The sequence below is a fragment of the Panthera pardus genome, unplaced genomic scaffold (assembly GCF_024362965.1).
Source record: "Panthera pardus isolate Hobbes unplaced genomic scaffold, ASM2436296v1 HiC_scaffold_11, whole genome shotgun sequence".
Classification (NCBI taxonomy): domain Eukaryota; kingdom Metazoa; phylum Chordata; class Mammalia; order Carnivora; family Felidae; genus Panthera; species Panthera pardus.
In genome coordinates this window covers 97,286,520-97,295,307 of record NW_026526666.1, presented here as the reverse complement: position 1 = coordinate 97,295,307, position 8,788 = coordinate 97,286,520, and the positions used below count along the sequence as shown (strand labels likewise).

Sequence of the window (8,788 nt, the reverse complement as noted above, 5' to 3'; positions counted from 1 at the left end):
TGTTGGCCTGGGTGTTGCAAGTGGCTTGATAGATTAGAGAAAAAAGGGGGAAAAAAGAAAAAAAAAAGGAAAATCATTTGAAAATTTGAAAAAAATCAATACACTGAAGTAGACTAAATTGAAATGATGGAAGTAAAATAGAATTTGAAAATTTTACACAAAATGAAAGAATCTGGTAGAAAAAAGTTAAAGAAAAATAGTTTCAATAAAAGTTAAAAATAAAAAAGAATTTTTTCTCTTTCTGTATTCAAGAAAAAGAAAATAAATGAAAAATATAAAAAGAAAAAAAAGGAAATCTTTTGAAAATTTGAAAAGGTGAATACACTGAAGTAGACTAAAATAAAATGATGGAAGTGAAAGAGTTTGAAAAACTTACACAAAAGTAAAAAAATATAGTAAAAAATGTAAAGAAAAATATTTTAATAAAAATTGAAGGTAAAAATGAAGTTTTTCTCTTTCTGCATTCAAGAAAAGGAAGTGAAACGAAAAAGAAAAAAAAGGAGATCATTTGAAAATTTGAAAAGGTGAATACACTGAAGTAGACTAAAATAAAATGATGGAAGTAAAATAGAACTTGAAAAAATTTACACAAAAGTAAAAAATATAGTAATAAAAATTAAAGAAAAATATTTTTAATAATAATTGAAAATAAAAATGAAATTTTTCTCTTTCTGTATTCAAGAAAAAGAAGTGTAAAAGAGAAGAAAAAAAAAAGAAAGAAAATTGAATAGATGAACCTGCTAACAGATTGAAGTAGGACTGAAATTGCTTCATTTTCCCCTAGAAGTCAGACTAGGAAGTGCTTTATGGTCCATAAACTCAGCAGGTGGTGAGACGTGTGTTCTTCAAGAGCGAGGTTGACCCCGTTGGGCGGGGCTCAGTGTAACGGCTCCGCTCTCCACTAGATGGCGCCGCCAGCCTCCTGGGGTGGGTTCCTGTGGCGCTCGTAGGTGCGTATGCGCATGCGCGCGAGCGGTGAAATGGCGCCACCCAGCTACCTGGTCTGTTCTCCCCATCAGCAGTCACGCACCCGTCCTCTGTCTTCAGCTCTCGTCCGCTCCCCGCTTCTTCCCTCTCCGTGACCAGGCCCCAGGCAGTACCTCTCCCCGAGTTTTGTCTCAGACGCGGCTGTTTTCCCCGGCCCCTTACTTCCGAAGGGCTGCGGCTTCGGCCCCTTCCGCCCCTCTGCCGGAGGGTCTCCCCGAGCAAGGGCCGAACGCCGGCCACACCCAGGAAAGTTCGCCAAACCGTGCTGCTGCGAAGCCCAGAGACCGCGCCCGGGTGCCAGCCGCCCCAGAAAAAGTTCGCGAGCTAGCGCAGCAGCAGCCTTTCAGGGATTATGGAAAATCGCAACACGCATCTGGCACCAGGCTTCACCCTTAAGGACCTTGTTCCAGCACCAGCGATCGGGGCCGTTCTCTGGGGTCTGCTGGGCCCAGGTGGCCTCACAGCCTCTGCCGAACGTCCTTCCGGCCGTGGAACCGCTTCTCCCCGTGTGGCCCGAGAACCTCCCGGACCCCGCTCTGCTCCTGGGGATTCGCCCTTCCCGCCAGAGCACCCACCGCCAGGTATCGAGCTGGGGAGTTGCAGCCTTTGTGCTCCCCGTTTACAGTCTTAATGGAATTTAAACCCTCTTCTTTCTCCTTTCTCCCTTTTTAGTTCAGTCCCTGCGGCTGTTTCCAATTTTCCACTTTCTCTCCAGCTGCTTTTGGGGAGGGGTGCTTTTCCCATATTCTGCCCCCATCTCCGTCGCAAAGGCACCCCCCTGCCCTCCGCAGCTTACCTCCCCCCAAGTACCTGCGCTGCGTACCTGCTGAATTCTGTGGTTCAGGTTGTGCAGATTGTTGTGTTAACCCTCAGCTCAGTTTTCTAGGTGTGCAGGATGGTTTAGTGTCAGTCTGGCTGTATTTCATGGACACGAGACACACACGAAACTTCCATGCTGTTCCGCCATCTTGGCTCCCTCCACAAAAGCCAGAGCTCACGCTCTTGAGCCTCAGGTTACATACTGAGTGACCCCATTCTCCAGCAGCAGCAGCACTGCGGGCTGCTGTGAAGATGAACTGAGAATACACACCTCCTGCTAACTCAGTTCTTGTCATATCGGGAAGAGCTCACTGGAACTTAACTCTATGGGGACACTGATAACAACAGCTTCTAGTGTTACGGCTCCTGCCATTCCCACCCCCCCTACACTGAGATCATGTAGGAGCCTTGATCACAGGACCTGCCTGCTGTACATTCCCCATCCTCCTCCCCTATCCAGTTGAGTCCATACATAGTAAACCCCCTGGAAAATGGGCAGGTGCTGGAAGCCTGACTGCAATGCAGAAATGCAGATTTAAGATAAATTTTTTATATTAAATTTTTTAATGTTTATTTATTTTTGAGACAGGGAGAGAGACCTTGAGCAGGGAAGGGGCAGAGAGACAGAGGATTCAAAGCAGGCTTTGCACTGACATCAGAGCGCCTGCTGTGGGACTCGAACTCATGAATCGCAAGACCACGACCTGAGCCGAAGTCGGATGCTCAACCAACTGAACCACCCAGGGGCCCCAGAAACGCACATTTTCATTAAGTTTAGGAAAATCACAAAATGCTTTCTTGATGAGAAAGTTTATAATCATGCGATGATTGTAGATCTCAATGCCATTAGAGGGAGCCAGTTTATGCACCATGGTTCTGGGGGAGGGTCTGGGAGGTCAGACCTACTTGGCTGTTCAGATTTGGGCAGGAGAAGCCACCGGAGTGGGGTTAGGAGGCTGGGCATGGAGTGTGTGTGTGTGTGTGTGTAAGTGTGTGTGTAGTGGGGCATACATGGTGTGGAAGGCAATGGGGTGGGGTGGAAGCTGGGAGCCAGGAGCCGCATGACCCTCCCTCTTGTTCCTTTGCACCCCAGCGAGGTTTCTGAACTAGCAAGAAGCCGAAAGTAATTGGGTTTCATATGGCAGAGATCGACAGGGCTGAGGCAGAGTTAAGTCTAGACAACACAGTTGAAGGCAGGAAGGCTGGAAAGAAGCAGAAGAAGACATCAAGGATGTGTGACGCAGGGCTTTGCTCTGGATTGGATGCTTTCAGGAAGGAGGGCAATTCTTAACACATCTTATTTAGAAGCAGGAGATTAGACAGAGGCTAAAGAAGCAGCAGTCACTCACATTAGCCATTTTGGGTCATTATATGGTGACTCAGACCATCTCCATATTTTGTTTGTGTTCAGACATGATTACGGAGGGGTTTTGGTTTTGCATGAATCCATCACGGTCACCGGGGGGACTTGTCTGATGTCAATGTTCTGTGACTTGTCTATGTTCCTCAGGAAACTACCAAGGCCCGGGTGACAGTTCCAGGGTCACTGGCTCCTGGAGGTCAAGAGCTTCTTGTTTCTTTTTCTGAAGTGAGTTATAGACACTTGCAGAAATCGGGAGGAGACTGGTTTCCACGTGCACTGGAAAGAGATGTACAAGGTGCCTGGCATATGATGAGCGTTAAAGTGTGTGCTCTGTATAGTTTGGTATTTTAGTTTTCGCTAAGCATGTGTCTAGAGTATCTTGTTTTCTCATGGGTGTGCATATCCCCGAATGATACTTGGCACAGAGTAGACAGTCAATAAAATTTGTTGAATGAATAAGTGAGGGAATTTATTTAACCATCCTTCTATTGTTGGACATTTAGGTATTTCGTATTTCTGGTGTAAATTACACAGTGCTTTGCACACATTAAGTAGAACATGTGCTGTCCAGCTGCCCCAGTCCCCACCACTCCCTATCGCCCCTGATGCTGGGATTGTTATATTTCATCATACATGCACCGTGGTTTTTCTTAAAGAAATATTACTCTGTACCCATGTCTCTACCAAAAATGGAAAGATAAAAGTAGGACTGAGAGAGTCGTCCATTTCTAGAGAAACAGAAGTGAATCGTTGGCAAAATTGATGAGCATCTTGTGGGTAAAGTACACAAGTTGCGTAAACCGTCCTTGTCTTGTAACCAACTTGCCTTGTCTGTTGGCATATTGCCCTTCACTTACTGGATTTGAAAGAGCATGTTTTGTCTTCTCTGTGTGAGAACACCCCATATGGCAAACACCCAGCTGAACAAGTAAAGCAAGGCCAGCATCCAAAGCAATATCCACCCTCAAGGGCAACCTGTGTCCTGACTTACAACACCACAGGCTAATCTTGCCTATTTGAACTTTATATATGTGAGACCATACAGTTTGCATTCTTTTGTGTAAACCCTGTGTTTATGAGGCTCATCTCTATTGTTATAATTTGTTCGTTTACATTGCTGCATAATATTCCACGGTATACATATGCCATCAGTCATCCATTTCCTGTGGGATGAACATTTGGGATTTTGTTTCCAGTTATGGCTTCTCATGAGTAATGCCTTTAGAAACATTTTTATACGTCTTCTGGTGAGCATATGGGTACTTTCTGTCAGATACATTCTTAGGAGTAGAGTTAAGCCGTTTTTTTTTTTTTTTTCTTTAAGATTCTGCCAAACGTTTTTCCAAAGTACTTAAATCCATTTGAAGCATTTTAACATGGAGCGTTCATGTGGTGGTAAGTATGATTAGTGTCCCCATTTTACAGATAAGAAACCTGGGGAAGAGAGAGGTGAGCTAACTTAGGTCGTGCAGCTGGGAAATGCTGGCGCTGTCCTTCATCACACACCATATTGTTTCTCATGAAGGTCCAACCTGGTTCCTATAAAATGTAGTGTCTGAGACATAGGAGGTGTTTAGTGAGGGTTTGTTGAATAAATGGGCCGCTGAAAGAATGGGTCCTCCAAAGGAGGGGCTGAGGGGGCCTCTCAGTCTACTCTGGCTCCGCGGTTGATTTTTAGGGAACAGAACAGTTTGGGTTGAAAGATCTGCAAGGGCTGCCATTGCAACCGCTTCCACCTTTTGAAGAATTTTGGTCTCTTATCTTTTTTTATAAATAAAACTTTTTTTTAGCGTTTATTTATTTAGTATTTATTTTTGAGAGAGACAGAGTGCCAGTGGGGGAGGGGCAGAAAGAGAGGGAGAGAGAGTCCCAAGCAGACTCCATGCTGTGAGCGCAGAGCCCGACGTGGGACTCGAACTCACAACTGTGAGATCACGACATGAGCTGAAGTTGGACGCTTAACCCACTGAGCCACCCAGGCTCCCCTGAAGAATTTTGTCTCTTAAATCACATAAATAGTACATCATCATTACGGATGTATTGATAACTCCACCCAGAGAGTCACCGGGAAGATATAATTGGTTATTTCCATATAAATAAACGCTGTTATGTAGTTGAGATTATCATTCATTTCCTCTGTGATTTCTGTATTAAAATTTTTTTAAATGTTTATTTTATTTTTGACAGAGAGAGAGAGAGAGAGAGAGAGAGAGAGCATGAGTAGGGGAGGGGCAGAGAGAGAGAGAGAGAGAGAGACACGGAATCCAAAGCAGGCTTCAGGCTCTGAGCTGTCAGCACAGAGCCCGACGTGGGGCTCGAACTCATGAACTGTGAGATCATGACTTGAGCCGAAGTTGGACGCTCAACCGACTGAGCCACCCAGGCGCCCCATGTATTTTTAAACATAGTTAGAAAGTTCTTTTCCTCTCCAAAGTTGTAAGAGTTCTTCTGTGTCTTTTTCTGGTGCTTTTACAGTTTTCATTTAAAAAAGTTTATATTTGCCCCATTTGGAGTTTATCATGGGGTACAGCCTATGACATGGGTTCAATTTCATTTATATTTTTCATCTGGCTACCCAACGATCGTACATCGTTTGTTAAAAAGCCCATATTTACTCAAATTGTTAAGGCTTTGAGATATGTTTTAATATCTAGCCTGGCCATTTTCCTTCTATTGTTCTTCAGATTTTCCTGGATGAATTTGCTTATTTTCCATTTGAGATTCTGAAGTAGCTTTTGTAAATTTCAGGCAGGGGGTGGGGTGGGGGGGAAGATCTATTAGCATTTTTGTTGGGATGTCATTAAATTTTACAATTATGCCAGAGGAAATTGGCAACTTTATGATATTGAGTCTTCCCACCCAAGAACATACTATGTAGCCTTCTTTGTTCCTAAGTAGTATTTTAACGTTCTTATTGTAGATTCACGTATGATGTAAGGAAAGGATATAAATTCATTCTTTTGCATGTGGACATCCAATTGTCCTGGCACCATTTCTGGGAGACTGGTTATTTTTTCTCCCATTGAATTATCTTGGCATGCTTGCTAAAAATCAGTTGACCATAAATGAGACGGTTTAGCTCTGGACTCTTCAGTTCTATTCCATTGATTCATATATTTACCCTTATTATGCCAGGACCACACAGTCCTGATTACTATAGCTTTTTACAAAGTTTTGAAATAGGAAAATGTGAATTCTTTTTTCCAACTGTGTTCTTTTTTTCAAGACTGTTTTTGGTATTCTGGATCTGCTTGTTTTCTACAGGAAGTTTAGGAGCAGCTCGTCAATTTCTGTAAAAAAAAAAACAACACAGTTGGGATTTTGCTGGGGGGATGCATTGAGTCTGCAGACCAAGTTGACAATATTGTCTTCAGTATCATGAACAAGGGGTTAAATTCATTTAAGTGTTTTGTAATTTCTTCCAACAGTGTGTTGGGGTTTTTAGACTACCTGTTTTGCAACCTTTTGTTAAATTTCTTCCTAAATATTTTATTTTTTTGATGCTATTGTGAATGGAATTGTTTTCTTAATTTCATTGCCAGCTTGCTGAATTCCTTTATTAGCTCTGATAGTCTTTGTCGTGGATGCTGTGGGTCTTTTTTTTAAGATATAGATATAGATATAGATATAGATATATAGATAGATATAGATAGATGATGTCATCAGCAAATAGAATTAGTTTTGCTTCTTCCTTTTCAACCTGGATGTCATGTATCTATCTGTCTATCTGTTTATCTCTATTTCTCTGTCTCTGTCTCTCTAATTATTTGTTTTTGTTTGTTTTTACCTAATTGCCCTGGCTAGAACCTCCAGTACGATATTGAATTGAAATGGTGAAAATGGACTTCCTTGTCCTGTGCCTGGTCTTAAAGCAAAAGCCTTTTACCATGGCAGGGAGAATAATAGCCCCTTCCCTCCCCAAAGATGTTCATATCCTAATCCTAGAACCTGCAAATGTAAACCTTGCTTGGCAAAGGAGAATTAAGGTTGCAGATTGCTAATAAGTATAGAACAGGGAGATTATCCTAGATTATCTGGGTGAGTCAAATGTAATTGCAAAGCCCTTAAAAGTAGAAGGAGAAGCAGAGGAGGGGGAACCAGAGAGAAGGCAGTGTGAGATGGACCTTGCCCAGTGTTTTTTTGGCTTTGAAGATGGAAGAAGAAGGTTGTGAGCCAAGGGATGTGGGTGGTCTCTAGAAGCTGGAAAAGGCAAGAAAACAGATACTACCCTAGAGCATCCAGAAGGAATATAGCCCTCCTGACACATTGATTTTAGCCCAACGAGATCCATGTTGGACGTTTGACCTCCAGAACTGTATAATAAGCTTGTATTGGTTAAGCCACTAAATTTGTGATAATTTGTTACAGAATCAATGGAAACGAATACACACCATTAAGTGTAAGGTTAGGTATGGCTTTTTCATAAATGTCCTTAACCAGAAAGTTCCTTTCTATCTTGGATTTTTTTTTTTTTGAGTGTTTTTATCTTGAAAGGGTTTTGGATTTTGTTAAGTGCTTTTTCAGCATCTACTGAGATGATCACGTGGCTTTTGTTCTGTATTTTCTTGATATGGTATATTATATTAGTTGAGTTTCACCAATTGAGTTAATCAACTTTGCTTTACTGGAATAAATCCCACTTGGTAATTCATCTTTTTTCTATGTTGCTGGATTCGATGTGCTAGCATTTTGTTGAGGATTTGTGTACATATATTCATCGGGGATATTGGCCTGTGGGTTTCTTTTCTCTAGTTGTCTTTGTCTTTGACATCAGAGTAATACTGGATTCACAGAATGATTTGGGAAGTGTTCTCTCCTCTTCCAGTAGAAGAGTTTGTAAAGAATAGGAATTAATTCTTCTTTAAGTGTTTGATAGAATTTCCCAGTGAAGTTCTCTCTTTCTATCGATCACACTTGGAGTTCACTGGGCTTCTTGGATGTGTATAACCTTTCTCATCAACTTTAGAAGGTTTTCAACCATTATTTCTTTGAATATTTTCCTGTCCCTTGTCCTCTCTTCTCTCCTTTGTACCCCCATGATATGTACATCGGTGTGCCTAACGATGTCCCACTTTTCTCGAAGGCTCTTTTCATTTTTCTTTATTTGTTTTCCGTCTGTTCTTCAGGTTATGTAATCTCTATCAATCTACCTTCAAGTTTGCGGATTATTTCTTCTTCCATCTCAGGTCTACTGTTAAGCCCCTCTAGTGAATATTTCATTTTGGTTATTATTCTTTCCAATTCTATAATCTTAGTTTGGTCTTTTAAAAAAATATAATGTGTATCTCTTTGTTGGTATATGGTATAGAAAATATTGCCACCATACCTTCTTTTATTTCTGTAAGTGTGATATTCTTTAGCTCTTTGAACATACGTATGATAGCTGCTTTGAAGTCTTTGTTAAGACATCTGGGTGCTCTCAAAGGAAGTTTCTGTTGCCTGTGTTTTTGCTTTTTCTTCTGTATGGATCATATTTCCCTGTTTCTTAAAATGTCTCATTTTTTGGTGATGTTGAAAACTGAGATATTACAATGTAGCAACGATAGATTCCCCTACCCCTTCTCAGAGCTTTTTGCCCATATTGTCTGCTTGTTTGTTTAGTGACTTGGATGGACTATT

At 41.7% G+C, this 8,788-nt stretch overlaps 1 protein-coding gene across 3 annotated transcripts in view; it reads left to right on the top strand.

Moving 5' to 3' along the window:
• Positions 1 to 920: 920 nt before the first annotated feature.
• Positions 921 to 8,788, top strand: part of AADACL3 (arylacetamide deacetylase like 3) — a 78,652-nt gene continuing 70,784 nt past the window's right edge. For all 3 annotated transcript variants that reach the window (XM_053898942.1, XM_053898940.1, XM_019461444.2), the window contains exon 1: positions 921 to 1,568. The gene's annotated coding sequence lies outside the window, so the exon portion shown is untranslated. The remainder of the gene's footprint in view (positions 1,569 to 8,788) is intronic.